Below are 19,049 nucleotides of genomic sequence, written 5' to 3'. Positions count from 1 at the left end.
AATTTGTGCAATGACGAAAGACAAAAAACAATTAATTGCTTTTGATTTAGGCACTTCATTGATATAAATCAAGAGAGAGGAACAAATGCCAAAATCATCAGACAAGATTGTCTCTAAGAAGAAAGGTGTGATCGTCCAGAAGTCATCTTCTGCAGTTAAATACACACGTGGCCATGCTACTGAAGGATCTCCTTGACTTTTTAATGGAACTTCATATAGATCGGTAAGTATATAATCTTTCTCTCATTTTTTTGACAGTCTGGCATTGCCACAATTATACTGGTATTTTTAACTTTATAAGCATTCGCTTGGAGTTTATACTTTACATTCGTGATTGTTTAGTTTATTTATGAGTATGATTGTTTTTTGTTCTTTGACAGTGACAGCACTGGAATAATTCTGCAGAGAGGAACAGCGGCTACTAAAGTAATGATCGTCTCTTCTGGATCCACAAGAACTAAGATGTAAAAACACAAACCTACCTCACAGGACAATTTTAAGAGGTAACCTGCAAGTCTAGCTTGCAGTGGCACATGTGCCTATACGGTTTCATCCTAAATGTTTTTTATGCTAATTATTGATACATCCTGACAAAATGTTCTACTGTACTATAATAGTTTCAAAATGGCCTTAGGTATGTTTTCAAACTTATGTCTTAAATAAAAAAGTAAACTATAGGTTATGCCCTTCACATTTGGTTAGGATTAGGGGCAGTCTCTGACGAGCAATTTAAGAACGTACGTTTATTGCCATAGTCTAAAGCAAGAAACTACTGTTTCTGTTTACTACTAGAAAGCTTTTTCAGCATTGTCCAACAGGATTTATTTTCTTTCCTTTTTTGTATTCATGTTGACATTGACATTTCTCTTTGAAATAAAGGTGTTTGATTTGGAAGTTTTTGTTGCTTATTTTGCATAATATTCACAATAATGCATATCTTAAGCAGTTGTCTTTAGCCCTGGGAATTCATTGGGCAAGTTCATGGGAGACTGATATTTTAAATATCAATGAAGAATTTTTAGAGACTAAATTTATGTTATTTCAAAAATGCTGCATATTTCTGTGATTATTTGGAAATTACAATAATATTGTTTAGGTTGTTACTTTAAACCTAAACAATATTATTTTAGTTTCTAAATAAATCACAGAAAAATGCATTTATTTTTTACTGTATTAGACTGTGAAATCATTTAACAGTGTGACTACAGAAGTATTCTGTATTTCTGGTTTACAGACTACTACCGTAAATTAATTTTACATATGAATACTGTAAAAATAACGGTATACTGCTGGCGTCTCTGCTGCCAGCTCTTTACTGTAAATTATATAAATACAGAACAATACAGTTTTTCTGGTTTACAGACTACTACCGTAAAGTCATTTTACGTATAAATACTGTAAAAATAACAGTATACTGCTGGCGTCTCTGCTGCCAGCTCTTTACTGTTATTTTACAGGGAAATTTTTTACAGTGTGTTACAATAACAGTGGAAGTTAATCAATATTACATGGAAGAGGGTGATTTTGCAAGCCTGATGCTCTAATCCGCTGTACATTGCACCTTTATGAGCCACAATACTGCAAAGAGCTGAGGCAGATGTAGGAACAGAAGCCCGAGGAGTAGGCCGGAGCCTGGGCTTCGGCTGGGTAGAGGAGCCCGTTGAAGATGCAGCAACCATCGGCCTCAGCTGCGTAGAGAAGCTTGGACAGACTACTGCCTGTTTTCTCGCTGTGTGCTTGCTTTTTTACTTTTCTGCATCAGATAAGGATATGGACGTTTGTTTGGTGAAGGTTTCTGGTCGCGTGCTTATTTCAAAGACGCGTTTCGGTTTACGATCACAAGCTCCAAGAGCTGAGGCAGCGGGTCTGTGGAGATATTGTGCAGGGGACGCGTTTGTGTGGAGGATGCAGGGATAAACGGACGTCTGACTAAAGTGAGTGTTTGTATTTTCTTTGTTATACTCACGTGGCATTTATGTACATAATAGCATATCTGAGCGGTGTTTTATATGTCTATATTGTGAGAGCAGGGAGGCCAATAACACCACAAATGTAATTACAGTAAACAAAAGACAAAAAGAAAATTGGTAAAACTAAATAAACATTTAAAATGCATACCCTTTTTTTAAGTACTTGTAAAGACATTGGTACTGCGGATCTGAAACAGCACGTTACTGTTTGAATAAGACTTTGCTACACACCAGACCAGAGTGTTATTGTGTGTAACACAATGTAACATCACGTTTAAAAGTGTCTGTCAGACACAGTGGTGATGGCTATATTCTTTGTTTTACTAACGTGGCATTTATGTACATAATAGCATGTCTGAGCCGTGTTCTGATTAATGGGAGTGGCTTGCAGAGCTGTGCATTGTGGTGCATAGTGGGAGTTGTAGTTTTTCATACAAATGTGCTCTAAAGTCACGTTCTGTCTTTTCTCGGTCAAATAGACACAAAACTCTACATTTATGTTACATTTTGACTACAAATATGACCCACTTTCCATAAAGATTAATGCTCTTATCGGTGAAATGGCCCTTTAAAGCTTAGTTGATTACTATTTTGTTGGGGAGATTGGGGAGAGGTGGGGCTCGGAACCCTTCCCTACCTCCAAAGCGGGGAATGGCAGAAAAAGTTTGAGAAACACTGGTCTAAGGGTGCTTTCACATCTGTAGTTCGGTTCATTTGGTCTGGACCAAAGACAAAGAAGGGTACATTGTAGCTTTTTAGAAATTTTGGTTCCTTTTCACACCACACCAATTTTTCCTCTTCACACCACACTGATTGCTCTGGTCCGCACCGGTTGAAACAAACTAAAATGCAGTCATGTGATAACCTCCAGATCACTCATTGGCCACACATCTTTGAACGTATTTCCTAAACTGCTTCTCGACAGGTCAGAATCAACGTGCGGGGAATTCCAATGGAACCCTGGAAGTAAAAAAGTAAAAAAGGAGGAAAATACAGCAGACACCATGGGGAGACGACTGTGCGCTGTAATTATGTTCGTGGTTGTTATATACTACATAGTTTGTATACAGCACTCTAGACAAAATATTTATTTCCTGAATGAAGCACAGATGCGACTTGAAGATTTTTTTTTTTATGCACTGCAAACGGCGAAGCCACCAAGTTTCTATGATGCTCCGCACCTCCTCGCAACTCCAGGTATGTCTGCAACCTGCCATGGTGCTAATATTGCTCATAGAAACTGTCAACAAACACTTCCCCATCCCATTATGCACAGCGTAACTCTGGTACGATTCAACCTAACTATATAAGGAGGAAAAGCACCCTAAAAGAATACAGAACATTTTTTTCAAAATGTAGGCACCATTTACCCCTGACGGGGAGCAGATATAAATTTCTTTCATACCAACTAACATTTTGAAAATAAGAACCCAAAATACGAATCAAATATGACCACATTTGAAGTGCCCTCTCTCATATTTTTAATCTGCAAGGCTCCAGACTAACTTTTTTACTAGGAACACTGTAACCCCTCACTGAAAATCTTAGGAGCGCAAGCAGACAATTTAGAGACACCCCTTAAATCAGTCTGCAATGCAATTATTTACAGTGTGATCAGTAGATGAGTGTCATAACTATACATACTTGTTGTTTCCTTTACAAGTTTCTCGTCTTCTATCCAGTTTTCCTGGCCAGGCTAAAATGTCTAAAACCTTTATTGTCATCTATAATGGTTCTCTCATCTTTGCAATGTCTAATGACCCTGCACCTTGTCACGGTTCTGAGTAAGATGTGTTAACGCATCGTGCAAATGAGTGGTAAAGCCCTGGTTGCACATTCCGTTTTTGTCACGGATGCCCTGTGCCACTGACTGCCCCCTGCAAAAAAACGAACTTGGCAGTTGCCCATGTCACCCATGCCTAAATTCACACTAGAGATGCGCGGATGGGCTATTATTTCATCCGCAACCGCATCACAAAACTCATCATCCGTCCGCCATCCATCCGCACCAACGTTTCTGACCAGTTTTCAAAACCGCACCCGCCCGCCATCCGCTGACTGGGCGATGCAAGACGCTGCTGATGACAGCCGCGAGACTAGAAAGCTCTAGAATATCAGCAGTGAACTCAGTCTCCGATCGGCGCACACGGGACAAAAATAAATAAATAAATAAGTAATGCCTAAATTAAACGCACAAATTACATAGTCTGCACTGGTGTCAGCCTGATTTACCACTTTGTAAAACTTATTCCAGGCAAACCTTTTCTGACCTTCTATTTCCTTTGTTTTTAATTCTCATTTTTTGAGGCGTTGATAAGAGCTATGTCAAAATGCGTCCTCATTTCTCTGCGCTGTTAATGATAGAACGAATGGATTCTTAACATGCCGAGGCTATCCCAAACAATTAAAACCTTTATTAAATAAAAGTGTATTAGAAAACTTTTTCTTGTCACTGTTTTAGTATTATAAGTTATGTTTTGTGTTAATATTATTCTGTTTATGTTGCGTATATTTGCAACATAAGGTTGATTATTTAATATACTGTTGAATAGTTTAATCTACATCAATGTGTCATATTTTCTAAAATAAATTAATATTTTTGATTACATATTTATTTTAATAAGTCAGAAATGTCTCCGCTGTTTTCTGCTGACAGGCGCGGTGGGGGCTACTGGGGGCGCGTGCAACAGGTGACGCAAATTATGGGTCCTCAGAAGGCTAGACCGTCTCATTTCAGTTCTCTTTGAGAACTTCTGAGGCTGCCACCCTGAAAGACAGAGTGCTCACCTTTTAAGGTTGCATGCTTAGAAGGACACAGCTAACAAGCAGTCGATCCGCCACCCGCCCGAATCTAATTAAAATATTATTTTTCGTCACGTCATCCGCCCGATCCGCGGTTTATCCGCGGAGTCCGCGGGTGTAACCGCCAACCGCGCATCTCTAATTCACACCTGTGGGCTCATGATCTACTCATTATTTAACAACTAGAAGAAATTCCAAATTTGCAGGTAGAACATGCACGAGTAGTTGTAAAAATGCTTGCGCTGTTTATAAAACTTGGTCGCAGTCTGAAGGCCTTGGTGCCCTTCTATTGGCTGGTGCCCCAGGGCACTTGCCAAATCCCGTCTATGGATAATCCGGCCATGTATGCACAAAAAGCTTTTAACATGCCAAAGACAAAGAAAAACATGAAAACAGAACGTCAACTAATACTTTAACTACTTATGACTGGTAGTTTGCATAGTGAATTATAACTGGTAAAATGTCTAAAGTGGACTTTTTTCAAAATAATGCTTTAACTGTTCTTCTGTCATCGCTGCAAAGAACCCTTTTTGAGCCTTTTTTTTAAAGAAGTAGAGAGTTCAACTTAAAACTGAAAATAACTGAGAGCTCCATTAAATCTCATGAACTTTAAAAAAGCAACCCGAGTGATAAATGTTTACATTGGGTGGGTAATATGTCGAAGTAGGATTATAAAAATAAAGCTTAAATTGCTATCCCTCTGATGGATAAAAACATTACATATATCATTATAGTTTAATTAAAGTTCTTATAATACCTTTACTTCAGTTTCTTCAGTGTCAATATCGCATACGTTTTTTAAAAGAACTCTAAAACCTTAAAATTCCTTCATATCATTCACTGTATGACTATTTAGATTAGGTTAGATTACATAACATTACACAAGCCCCTCCAGCATGCATGTAAATTCAGAAGTGATTCAGTTTCTTCTTTCTATGCATTTTTTAATAAAACTATACTGAGCTTTACAAATCAGATTTTGTTTCATATTGTTGAGTACAAATGAAAACTCTGTTCAACAATTAAATGACTTCACATCAGTGGCGGCTGGTGACTTCTTTTTTTTGAAGCGCGCGATGCGAAGTTCGTCACAACATATGTAGCTTGTCATGTGTGTGGTTTGTCGTTTTAAAATGTGTTCTGCGCTTTGAGAGATCGTGTGTGCATCACGTGTCATGCCAAAATAAGTGCCTGCTGCCTTGAACTTGAACCTGAAAGGAGAGGCTCGCGTGTGCCAGATACTTGCACAATCACATCCATAATCAGAGTTTACAGTTAAGGGAGTGTCTTGCGTGTATTTAGGGAACGTGAGTTTCACTTTATCATAAACAGTTTTGACGCGTCTGCAGCAGGCACTTATTTTGACAAAACACGTGATGCACACAGGATCTCTCCATACGCATGACACATATATTGGAAAAGGGAACCACACACGTGACAATCCGAACACTTATTTTGAATTAGCGCATCCTCAGAAGTGCAGTGACGAGCCGCCACTGCTTCACATGTTTACCATCTTGGTGTCTAGATTTGTTTCAAACATTTACCTGTACTGTATGGATTTGGCAGACACCTTTATCCAAAGCCATGTACAGTGCAGAGTATTTAAGCTATGCATTTTATCATTATTCGTGTTAACTGTGATCAAACCAACACCCTTTTGCACTGCTAACACAATAATGCTCTACCATTGAGCAGCTTTTAGGATTGTGTACTCATCTGCCAGAAACACAAGCATTATTGAAAAGCTTCTGTGCTAAAAAACACTTGTGCCAGTTTCTTTATTTAATCACTGCTGGTGTCATCCAGTCCTAACTGGTGATGAATTATAAATGATGCATGCTACGCATTTCTCAATTCACGTACAATATAATAGATGTTCATGAGATTATATCCATGAGATTATATGCTTTGGTTAATCCTTTGGTCACTGTTTATCCGCATTGGTCGTCTTTAATTATAGGTGCAATTTTAATGGGCCGTGGCACCCATATGGCAAATTTAAAATATTTTTTCTTGATTGGCTCCGGTACCATATGGCAACTTTAAATTTAATTGGCAAAATGCTGCTGTCCAGGATGACCATGTGTGTGAGGTAAAATTTAAAATTGCCATGTTTAATGGGGCTTTACCTCACTATGGTCATCCAATGAGAAAGTGCTTAAACCAGCACAACAGACTTGAAGCTATTCACTACAATTGCAACAATCAAATGCATGAACGCCCACCAATGACAGTGAATGAACACAAGGCTATTTTAAAAGAGGTATCTAACCACGAGTTAGCCTAAGATCTTCACACCATAATGCCACTTTTTGTGGAAGAATAATTTCACGCATTCAGCTTGCAAAGATATGACTATCCACACAAATGCAAGAAGCAACCATTAACCCTTCCATCAACTGTAGATCTGCATGCATCAGATCAATGGATCTGACAAAATAATCTCTGAATTCTGGAAAGTGACTGTAAACCTTTGTAAAAAAAAAAAAAGAAACATTGTCTTCAACATCAGAATGGATGCTTTCTAGTTTTTTAAACGCTTTTGTTTGAGTGATTGGCAGCCAGATTGTTTGTTCATTATGGCACATGGATGCATTAAAGGCCGACACACATGGCATGCAATATATACCTGCAGACGAATGCTCGCTGCCAACAGTTTGAGCTGAAAATGAGCCCGCAGAGGACGTCTTTGTTCTCTGTGCGTTCTGCTAGACGCTATACATCAGCTTGATGCCATAATAAATATTTAATCAAATATATGGCATATTTTAAAAAAGGACCTGTCTGGAATATTTGCAAATGTCCACTCTCGCACTGTGATTAGACAAAAGGGAGCATGAATGCATCAGACCACTTATTTGTACGCCACAAAAACATGTCTGAGAGCAAGACTTGGGTAAAAAAACGACACCCGGTTTTGAAGAAAGCGCTGGCAGCGAGCTTGACCTTGGCACTGGAATCCATCAATTTTTCAATGAAGTCTGTATTAAAAGAAGCTCTGCCAGGCTCGACTGTTGATGAGATTCACACATACCGTGATGCATTGGTGCTCTCTACTTTTTAATCATAAATGAGACAGACACCCACACTTTCCAGGCAGGTACTCGAAGGGAAGTAACGCTCTAAATCTTTTATCTGGCTCTTTTGACTCGACTTGGTCTACAAACACCATCTTAACAAGAGTTTCCCTGTAAAACCAAGACTGGGCTCAACTCAAGGTCGCCGCTGCCTTTAAAGTGCAAAATGAACTTTGGTACTGCAAACCACAGCTGACTTGAGGTGAGGAAGATGCGAAACTCTCCAGCTGGTTCTTGTGCTCTCACGCTGAACTATAATCCGCTGGGTGTGAATGAAAAATTAATGTTCAGATACCGAATCGGGCACGAAAGCACAGTTACATGATTTATCTAAGTAGATCTGACTGAATGTCTAATAAGGCACCACGGTAATACTTGCGGGATTGTATTCACACTACTATTCATATTACACCAAACCGCATGCAGAACTGTACTGTACTGTACTTATGGGGCAAGTTGCAACCTTGTAGACTTCCTTTGTAAGTGTAAACAGATTTATTTACAGTGTTTAGCTTTCTTTAATTGTTTATGGTAGACCCTAACTCAGATTTCTACTTAATTTGCACTCTTTTTAACTGCAGGTGCAGACTGAAACTACATGCACAGTTTAATATGAAATTGATGCTATTTTGTAGTCATGGCATCATACCAATAGCTTTCTATGTCTCAAGCATTGCTGGAAGAGATGGAAAAATCTAATAGTGTTTGTCACAAAAGATAAGCCACCCTGTTTGCCATTTCTAACCGTGCATCAATAATAATGCCTTGAGACATCTCATGGTTGACTTGCTTTATACTCCGGCAAGCCAGAAGAGTGCAGCAAAAACTCCCACTACTGTAATTTACCGCTGTATGTGAATAAAAGAGCACCCATCTCTATTCTGCATTCTGTTTTGTCTGTAAATAGTTTGCCTTACTGAAACAAATACTGCCCTATATGTCTAGTCTCTTGGGAAAGTAAAGCAAAGCATGAAAAAACATCACTTGATCTTATACCACTACTAAGGTATACCTTTTAAAAATATGTGTGTTAACATGTACTGACAAATGTATATATGAGTCAAATGCATAAAAGTAAAAAATGTAAATGTATAAAGCTTCGGTTGCTCAAACAATTGTGGGTTTGCTCCTAAAGCCATGTCATGATGAAAGGAAAAAACTAAGTAGATTCTTTTTTACCTGAGAAATCAGGTGTATTGTCTAATATGTCTTTTATGTTACCTCTCCTTTAATCTTCAGTATAATCATGAGAATATGCAATAAAAACTCCAGTAATGCAAATCAAGCCTATTGTCCAGAGAATGACAACTCACAAGCATACAGTTGGAAATATAATGTGAGAAATGCATAAAAAACTCCCAATCAACATAAGGTGTACTTACAGTACAAGAGCATCTCAAGTAATCAAAAGGAAAAACTATAGTATGATTTAAGTTATAGTTAAAAATCATATCGCTACAAAAATCACATTACTATTATTTATATCATGTTTATATCTTAAAGAGACAGTACACATTAAAATCAGTCAGGTCATTATAAACACAAATGGATTAATAATTTGATGAAAAGCCTAACAGTAAACATTTGATTATATTTGCATAGTGGGTCTGGAAAATATTTACCTCAACATTTATATAGTTTTTAGCGTAGTCAGATGTTGATCAAATAATCCAAACGCTCCATGTTCACAAGACATAACGAGCTCACGGTTCTCACGGTTTCACTTTGAATAGATGACGTTAAGAATTGTATTGAAAGTTTTCGATATTAAATTGAATTTTTTTTGTTTGCGTTAATTTCAGGTATCATAACTACATAAACTAAAAATGCATATTTAAATAATGTGCTTCTGCCTTTGTTAGAGACTTAATATCAATTATTGATTTTGATTTGACGGATTGATTACCATTTTTACCACAGTTTAACTACAAATATCATAGTTAAACTAGTCCTGCATTTGTGTATACAGTACTTATTACTTTTTGTACTATCACTAACCAGAAGCCGTTAGGCTAAATCGCGGGAAATATTTCGCCATTTTCCCAAATTTCAGCTTTGTTTAACTTACTTACTTACTTACCTAGTACTATAAACGTCCAAAAACCATACAGGATAGTATATATCATATAAAAGCATCTTTTCATGTTTTCTACATCCCAGTTTTATTAAGTTTTAAACTCAAACTTACCTGTTTCGCTTCACTTCAGTGTTCAACCTCGTCGCGTCTGCCACTGAAACCTCTTCTCTTCATCCATCCCACAGCACCAGAGCGCGCTTTACTGGCGAGCGCGCTTCACTAGAACAGCTGCCACACTAGATTTCCTTTACCTCTTTTCTGCCTCTCGCAATCCAAAAATACTCCTTCGCAAACGGTTCACGCGTATTGATCACAGCGAAAACCCACTGGACTCTTAAAAAGCACAAGTAAACCAAACGCGTTATGCACAGCGCATCCCCAGTCCACTCTGCTACTGATCCACTCCACACTGCGCCACGCGTCAACGACGTGTGTGAACCCACTCGTGCCTTCACATCCCCGCTGTGACGTAACACAAACTTATCATCACTTGCCCTGTCAGTTCATTTGCACAGGAAACTCGACATCACATCCCATGGTACAGTGAAGAGGTGGGAGGTTTTTGCGCAGATGTGTTGGAAGAAAGTGTTGAAAGACCCCCAGGTTTAAATGCATCAATAATGGATTAAAGGCATCATACAGGAATGCCATCACATTAGACTTATTTGGGAAAAGTTGGCTGTGCAACTGTGATTGCTTAACTAAGGATTATATTTGATCAAATACATTCATTTTAAAATATATAATGAATAAATAATGAAATTAAAATGTATTCCTCCATTTTATATTGTAGAAAAGGCTAAGCTTTACTTAATCTAATATTTAATATGCAGTACCACCAAAGACCTAAATCAAAGGATTTATCATCCTTTCAGCAGCGGCTGTTACTCAATTCTACGCCTTTCACTTCTAATTTACGTTCATGTATCAGCGTGCCATGTTTCATTACTGTGTCACTGGTTTTCATGATTTGCTTTGTTTTGCAAGAATCAGAAGTAGCCTAACACACCGTGTTTGGTGCTTTACCTGTTATACTTTTTAAAAGAGTACTGCCCCAGTGACAGCTTTTACCTTCTGAAAATGGCACTAGGTTGGAGCGGTATAACACCTTCATGACATGAGCCATAAACTTACACTTCTTTTATGCATTGCTTTTATGCATTTTACATCTCTAGCCAGGTTAAGCAAAATATTGCCTCCCTTACGTGGGCCGAATAAGTAATTTCAGAAATGATGTCTTCAATTCTGATTCATTCTGATTCTCTTCTTCAAGACACCTTTGTTTTCAAGGGGTACTTTGTTATAGTTTTACTATCAATACTCAGTATAGATTTAGTTTGTAATCATAAAACTCAGAAAAGGATTTTCAAGCCATGGCTTCCCCTGGGAATTTCAAATAGGTTTAGCACAGTGGTTTTCGATTTTGGAGCAAAATAACTATGACTTGAAGAGACATTCTTGTTTTGTTGCTGCATTATGCCTCCTGTGAAACCAGTGTCTGAAACAAATGTAAACAACTCTTTTGGGCAACGTGAGGTCAGGTAATGGAGCTTCTTTGTGTCTCTCAATTTTCTGTGGCTAAGCCCACCAGCAGGGATGTTTCTGGTCATTTTGGCACCATAAAGATTCCTTGTGCCCCAAAGGTGAACACCATAAACTGCGAGAAAATACATTTGTGACTCTGTCTGTGAAAACTAACACTGAACAATTCTTCTACAACATTTATTCATCTTGGTCCCGACTGAATTCACTGAACATATCATTCTCATGAATTATTTTCCTGAGAAATCTTTGTATATCTTTAATATCATCAATTATTTTCCAATTTATATATGCTTTTGTGTTATGCCTGAAATTGAATGATTCATGCAGTCAGAAAAAAATCTAGGTGTCACAAAGAATAGTACCCTTTATAAGGGTCCTAATATGCCACTTAGGTATAGATATGTATGGGTACCAATATGTAACGTTGTGGTACTAATATGCACTCTTTACCAGTATGGAAGTACTAATGTGAACTTTTAAGGTACAGAGGTGTACTTTTTGGGAAGTGAGATATAAGGGCTATTTTTTGACATGTTTTTCTCACAGTGTGAAGATAATGGTAAGCAATAGAGAGCAGTAAGGATTATGCTTAAAGACAATTAATGAATTTCAATTTAATGCAATTAACTTAATGAATATGAATTGCATTTAGAACCATGAGAATTACTTTTCCCCCCGGCAAAAAACTAAAAACACTGCAGTAGACTAAACAAGTATGTTTTACCCAAGCTGTTATACCCTCTTTATCTCTGTTTATCACCCCCTGATATGCATCCGCAAGTTCAGTCGAATGTTTACTCAGCATCTGTGTTTCAGATGTCTTGTGTCTGCCAGATTATGTACCTTGACCTCTTATTCCATCAGCTCAAATCCAGGTATTGCTGTGCTGGAGTTATGCTTTGAGAGGCAGGTTGATAAGGCAGGACATTCATTGTCTGACCCCACCTCCAGAGTCCATGCGTGTAACTGTCTTTGAATAATTCACTCCGAGAGACCCCTCAGCTCCTGCTGATAAAACCCTGTTCATCACTGTTCAACAGCACTGATTTCTTTTCTCTCTCCATCCATCTATCTTTCTACTAAAAGGATGTGAGATCTGCTGCAAGATAGATAGATAGATAGATAGATAGATAGATAGATAGATAGATAGATAGATAGATAGATAGATAGATAGATAGATAGATAGATAGATAGATAGATAGATAGATGCACAAAGTCATATGCCTGTAAACTGTTGTGAAAGCTCCAGTACACTCTAAAAATGTCTGGGTTATTTTAATCCATAATGGGTCAATTTTGGACAGAACACATGCTGGGTTAAAATGACCCAATGTTGGTTTGCTGTGGGTTATAATAACTCAACAACCCAGTCTGTACAATATTAACCCAACATGGCTTAAAAATAACCCAGACATTTTTCTTGAAACACAACAAGAGTCTGTGAATATTCAAAGCAGTGCACAGACATGTATTACTATGGTTATTCTTTGAAAAGAAATATTGAACAAATCCACTTTGAAATGTAGAGGTCTCTGCCTTTAAACCAGACAGTTATCAAACAGAGACTCGGGAGCTCTCATATAATTCTTCACTTGCTCTTTGGACACACGTAGGTAAAAGCCACTTGACCACTACTGTAGATCTGTGCTGGAACATCATGTTTAAAGTAAACAAGAAAAATTTTACCTTTCTTTAACCATTCTTACTTTTGGTGTTATTCAACTGTGGATTTTATTGCTAAGATATAGTTTTACGGGAATAACTATTAAAAATGGAAAAATGTCTCCTAGTTTGCCGACATCACTTGACAGATTTGGTTTGATTAAAATGAAGTGTGGTGCGATTGCTCAGCTGTCGCAGCTCATTTGAGTAAGTGTGAACACTGCCACCCGAACCTTGGCGCACACCAAATAAACTTTTCAGTGGTCTTGGTCTGCTTCCAAATGCACTCTGGTGCGCTTCGGATGAAGTCTGATTAAAAGACTTCTATCATTTGGTGATATTTTGTAGCTTAGCTTTTGTTGTAAATTAAGTCTTTTGGGTTCTTACTTTTATTCAAGTAAGTTTGTATGATTCTTTGGTTTACAACTTCCTATTCTGAAAGTTTGATCAATTGTTCATGAGGACATGTGCAATAAATGCATAGAGAGTTAAGTCTATTTATTATCATTTGTCAGTTATTTTGGGAAAATTTTTTAATAATTGCATTGCAGGCTGATTTAAGGGGTGTGTCTAAATTGTCTGCTTGCGTTCCTGAAATTTTCAGTAATGGGCTACAGTGCTCCTAGTAAAAAAGTTAAGCAGGAGCCATGCAATGACTAGACCTTTCAAATATGGGAGGGAGAGGGCACTTCAAATGTGGTCACCCCATAGCAATACATTGTGTTAATCCGCGCCTGCCAGTGAGTAGTGAACACATGCACCTCAAGTCATAAACACACACCAGAGAGAAATTGGGGTTAAGGTCCCTTGCTCGCAATCCGCCAGCCATGAGAAACAAGAAAGTTTATTATATCTTCATTGGTGCATATAACAGCAGAATTCATCTGCTTGTAAATAACCCTCATGTACATGCATACAGTACAATGATTGAGTTTGCCTTGTATTCTTTTGTTTAAATAGCGAGCTGCTGTCATGAGCCGATCATCATTATTTGGGGCCAAAGGCTAGTAATTTTGAAGTGGACCTATAGGATATCAAGGTCCTGCCCATATTCCTGTTTCTCAAACACACAAATCTTCACACCCCTTTTTCATTGCATTGTATAGCTAAATTAAACTAAATATATAAAAAACACGAACATTTAAACACTTGTAATTACATTTTTAAGTGCATGCCCATATGTTAAATAAGTTAAAAAATTTTAATTGTCACATCCATAATAAAGAAATGTCACATCCATACCGTTTTTTCTTCCTCATAAATGTGCATACAAAACGTACAATAAAATAAATAATTTATATTGTAATACTTTTTATAAATTTAAGAAACCATCTCTTCCCCCATTGACGGGGATTCATAGGCTACATACATTCATTCGGGCAAAATTAGCTATATAGACCAAAAACACTTTTTGTTCCAGACTGTGTGAACACATTTATTTCTGTAAACTTGGGCTTTTTAACATGGGGCTCTATGGGAATTGACTCTTTGGAGTCAGTCTGCCAGTCGATAATATACAGTTTAAGTCACTTCCGTCTTGGCTTCACGATAGAGATCGGAACGTTGCCCCTTGGTTTGGACGGACACAGACCACAGGGTGAGCACCACCTGCTGGTCTCACTAACACCTACAGGTACCAGCAGCAATCTAGTTTTAAGGAGGTCTCCCATTCAAGTACTGACCAGGCTCAACCCTACATACTATATTCACAAAATGAAAAGAAAATGCAAACTTAACCACTATAGAACATAACTGTAAAAATGGCATTTCAAATGTGACCCTTACATTTCAATGAAAGCCCTCAAAGGACCTGTTAAATAACCCGTTCAAGCGAAACTCATGAGATTATTACATACTGTATAACATTGCACCTGTGTAAACACTGATTTATTACAGTAAAAAACATTAATTACCCTCTATATAAAATTACACAGAACTATTTTACTCAGAGCATGTGGGTTGCAAAAAAAAGAGATATTAAAACCACCTGCACTTATCAACAATAATATTCCCAGATGTGTGGTTCTGTCATATGTCAGCAAATTAAAAAAAAAACTATTGGAAAAGAAATATCCACACAAAATAAATTTCTCAAATCTTGCTATAGAGTGCAATTTTGCAAATTCTCCCTGTGCTATACAAAATGATCAAGCTCTTCATTGGATGCTGGAAATAAACCAAGTCTATTCAGATAAGACTGTGGTAAAATGACTAAGCATATACAATGTATATTGTAGCATTAAGATGCCTTGGTACACATGCACGCTAAAAATGCTGGGGGGTTTTAACCCACTGTTTAAACAGTTTAAAGAATGTAGTCAATATTGTTTTTAGTTATGTGTAAACTGTAATACTTAAATCATTTTGATCTGTATTTACACAGAATGTACCATCCTCATATTATGCCATCACATAAAAATCCTGTGGTTTATGTAAGGGGTTGTCAATATGAGATGCACCAAGGATTTGTCCTTGATTTTTTTGTGTTGCGTTCTGTGTGGCTGAATATTGGAGGTTTCACAGCATGATGGGGTTGGAAGGGGCTGGAGTGAAGGGCCACAGCAGAGAGAAAAGGATTATAGATGGCACAGAAATTACATTTTCATCCCTCTCTCCGACTGAAGCCACCATCTGCCGCTTATTTGACAATTTCGGATTGAATTAAAGCGAATCTCTTTTTCTAATTCAAACAACTGAGAGTTGATTCAAACTGGGTCGGAGAAATGCAACAGAGGCACTATGAAGCCTCGTGTTTAACCAGAACTTGGAGATGTCATGCATTTGATCAAATTAAAGCGAAAAACAATAATATCCACAGCACGATTTAATAAAATTGCCGTCATAAACAAGCCCGAAAATTGGTCTGAGAGGGGATAATGGATTGTTTGATTCAGAAAGCAACTCTGTGTGAATCCAATTGTAGCTTTGAGCCTGGTGTCCATATTTCAACTAGATGAAACTCTTCAGACCTAATAGGAGCTGCTGTCATCGACTGTATGCGATATTATACATGTATCCAATATTTTCTTCACAATATCAGAAACATTTTACCTTTCTAATGAGGTTCTGTCCCTGCAATTTAACTCATTAAAGTTTGCGTAAATGCTTGTTTACGTGTTTATGTTTTTGTGACGCAGAGAAGGACGACCAGCCTAACGACAGTAATATGACAGCATTTTTCATCTCGGCTCTCGAACGAGGAAGAAAAATCAATATTTAATCAAAGCCGGATTGTGTAGATGCGTTACAATATATTTAGCCTACCTTCGCTGTCATTAAAGCTTCAGAGCCACGCTCAAATTGGGCAGTGACAGAAGAAAAAAGCTCTGAATTAAGAAAATACTGGCAAAATATTACACGTTCAGAGCAAATGTTCAGCCTCCGCTTAGCTGGAGAATGAGTAAGACACGTGCAATGACCAAGGCCTGTTTGCAACACAATAACAAGACTTGGCGAGTGAGCTCACCTCACCAGAGCAATGACTGGTATGTTGATGAAGTCTACAGGAAAAGACAGTAATTACGTGTCTCTCTCTCTCTCTCGCTCTCTCTCTAGCGTCTTTTGATGTGTCCCCTGTGTGATAACAAAGCCAGGGTAATGGGCTCACTATAAGCTAATGGAGACTACACCACAGGATGCTTCGCTTGCAGGTATACTCATCCTCCTCTGCTTCTTCAGCGTAGCTTTGAACTGCCTCATGTGCATATCATTCCTAAATTTACATGATATCTGTTGAGTGAGACTGCGAACAATAAATAACCTGCCGTTAAAATGGTCCGAGATCTTACCTCATTATTAAAATGCAAATGGGAACACGCATCAGCATATCATTTGCAACAAAAAATTCAAACTGCAATGATGGTCGGGAAGTGAATTACATTTCAAATTCAATTAGGTGTAACGACTGCTCCTTCCAGTGACCGCATTATCATTTAAAACAAATCATGTAATAATATTTTGCATAATAACATAATGCACAATAACAAATTGGTGTTAGTTAAGTTGCCTGCATAATTTTTTGAAAGTCCAATCATGTTGTTCATAAATGTGCATGCAATGCAAATGGGCCTGAAAAAGTTTTCGATTCGGCAATCAAGAAACCCACATGACATATGCATTAAAGGTATAGTTTAGCCAAAAATAACAATGAGCCCAATATTTACTCACCCTCATGCCATCCTACGTATATAACACTTCCTTTCTTCAGCCAAACACTTTTAGGGGTAATTTACCTTAAAGAGTTTTTGTTACAAACATTCAGGCAAACATTCCCTTATATATGTTAAGATGTCAGTACGACGTGTTTTTAAATTAAGGCAGCTCAAACATGCATTTTAGTCTGGGACTATTGGATAAACCCTGTAAAACAAAAACAGGTTAATTCAACTTAAAAAGTAAGTTACCTGGTTGCTTTGAAATTTTTTGTTAATTCAAGTTAAAAATATTAGTTGACACAACAATATTTATTTACACAACATTTTGAGTCAACTAACATTTTTAAGTTGGATGGACTCAAAAATTTAAGGCAACCAGAGTGGCCGGTTGCATAAAACTTTAAGACTAGTCTTAAAAGTTATTCATGAATTTTTTTCTTCAAGACTGATCATAACCGTTTTAAGTATGTTACGTAGAAAGGTAGATTGGTCTAATTTAAATCCAAATAATAAGACTGATTAGCCCTAACTAATTGCTAGTTAGTTAGAATCATTCTTAAGGCGCGGTCTTAATGTAACGGCTATGTTTATGCAACCGGCCACAGGTAATTTACTTTTTTAAGTTGAAGCAACAAATCTTTTTTCCAAGTTTACATTAAATAAGATTCGGGCTCTTCCTAGCTTTGTAATGCATTGAATTGTGTGCAGTTTCTATGGTAAAGTCATGCAGTGTGAAACCCCCTGTTGGCGATCCATTGTGCAGTGTCAACACAGCAGCAACTGAATGCTACCCCAGATAGTCATACAGTGTGAAAAGATCTGTGACCCGACTACTTTGAAAATTGTTCAGTTTAAATATTAGGAGGTTCAATACTAGTATTTTTTTTACAATACGTTCACTTTATAAGAACTCATATGAATTAGCCAGCTTGTAAAATATGTACGAATTCCTATGAGATCAGGCTAGTTAATATATATATTTTTAAGTAAAACAATGTTTGTGAGTGAAAACACTTTGTATTTTAAGCTTATTATGTAATCAATACATTGTCTATGAATCCAAAGGACATAAAAAATCCAGACACACTGTGTCAATAGGTGCAACCCAATTCAAAGGTGCAGTGGGCGGGAACAGCAAGTGACACAACTCCCTTCGTAGACTAGACCGTCTCATTTCAGCTTCGTGGACTTTGTAGGCTGCATCCTTCATAGACCAAGTCCCTGCCTTCAAAGTCTGCGTCCTTTGAAGAATCCAGCCTTCGATTTGGGATGCACCCAGTGTCGGTAAGATGATCACAGATCTTTTATATACACTTTATTGCCAAAAGGTTTGAGCCATCTGCCTTTATATGCACATGAACCTGAATGACATCCCATTCATATGGTTTAATATGGATTTGGCCCATCATTTACAGCTATAACAGCTTCAATTCTTCTTGAAAGACTTTCTACAAGGTTTAGGAGTGTGTTTATGGGAATTTTTGACCATTCTTTTAAAAGCACATTTGTAGGGTTGTCATTTGTCGTCTCCGCTCTAATTCATCCCAAAGATGTTCTATTGGGTTGAACATCAGGACTCTGTGCAGGCCAGTCAAGTTCCTCCACACTAAACTCGCTCATCCATGTCTTTATTGACCTTGCTTTGTGCACTGGTGCACAGTCATGTTGGAACAGGAAGGATTCATCACCAAACTGTTCCCACAAATTGTCCAAAATGTCTTGGTATGATGAAGCATTAAGAGTTCCTTTCACTGAATCT

The 19,049-nt window shown here is 37.6% G+C and overlaps 1 protein-coding gene across 1 annotated transcript in view; it reads right to left on the bottom strand.

Moving 5' to 3' along the window:
* cntn3a.1 (contactin 3a, tandem duplicate 1) overlaps positions 1–10,353 on the bottom strand; it is a 120,436-nt gene extending 110,083 nt beyond the window's left edge. The window contains exon 1 of the mRNA XM_065286252.2: positions 10,041–10,353. The gene's annotated coding sequence lies outside the window, so the exon portion shown is untranslated. The remainder of the gene's footprint in view (positions 1–10,040) is intronic.
* Between the last annotated feature and the right edge of the window lie 8,696 nt (positions 10,354–19,049).

The sequence above is a fragment of the Paramisgurnus dabryanus genome, chromosome 21 (assembly GCF_030506205.2).
Source record: "Paramisgurnus dabryanus chromosome 21, PD_genome_1.1, whole genome shotgun sequence".
Lineage (NCBI taxonomy): Eukaryota > Metazoa > Chordata > Actinopteri > Cypriniformes > Cobitidae > Paramisgurnus > Paramisgurnus dabryanus.
This window is presented reverse-complemented; position numbering and strand designations above follow the sequence as displayed.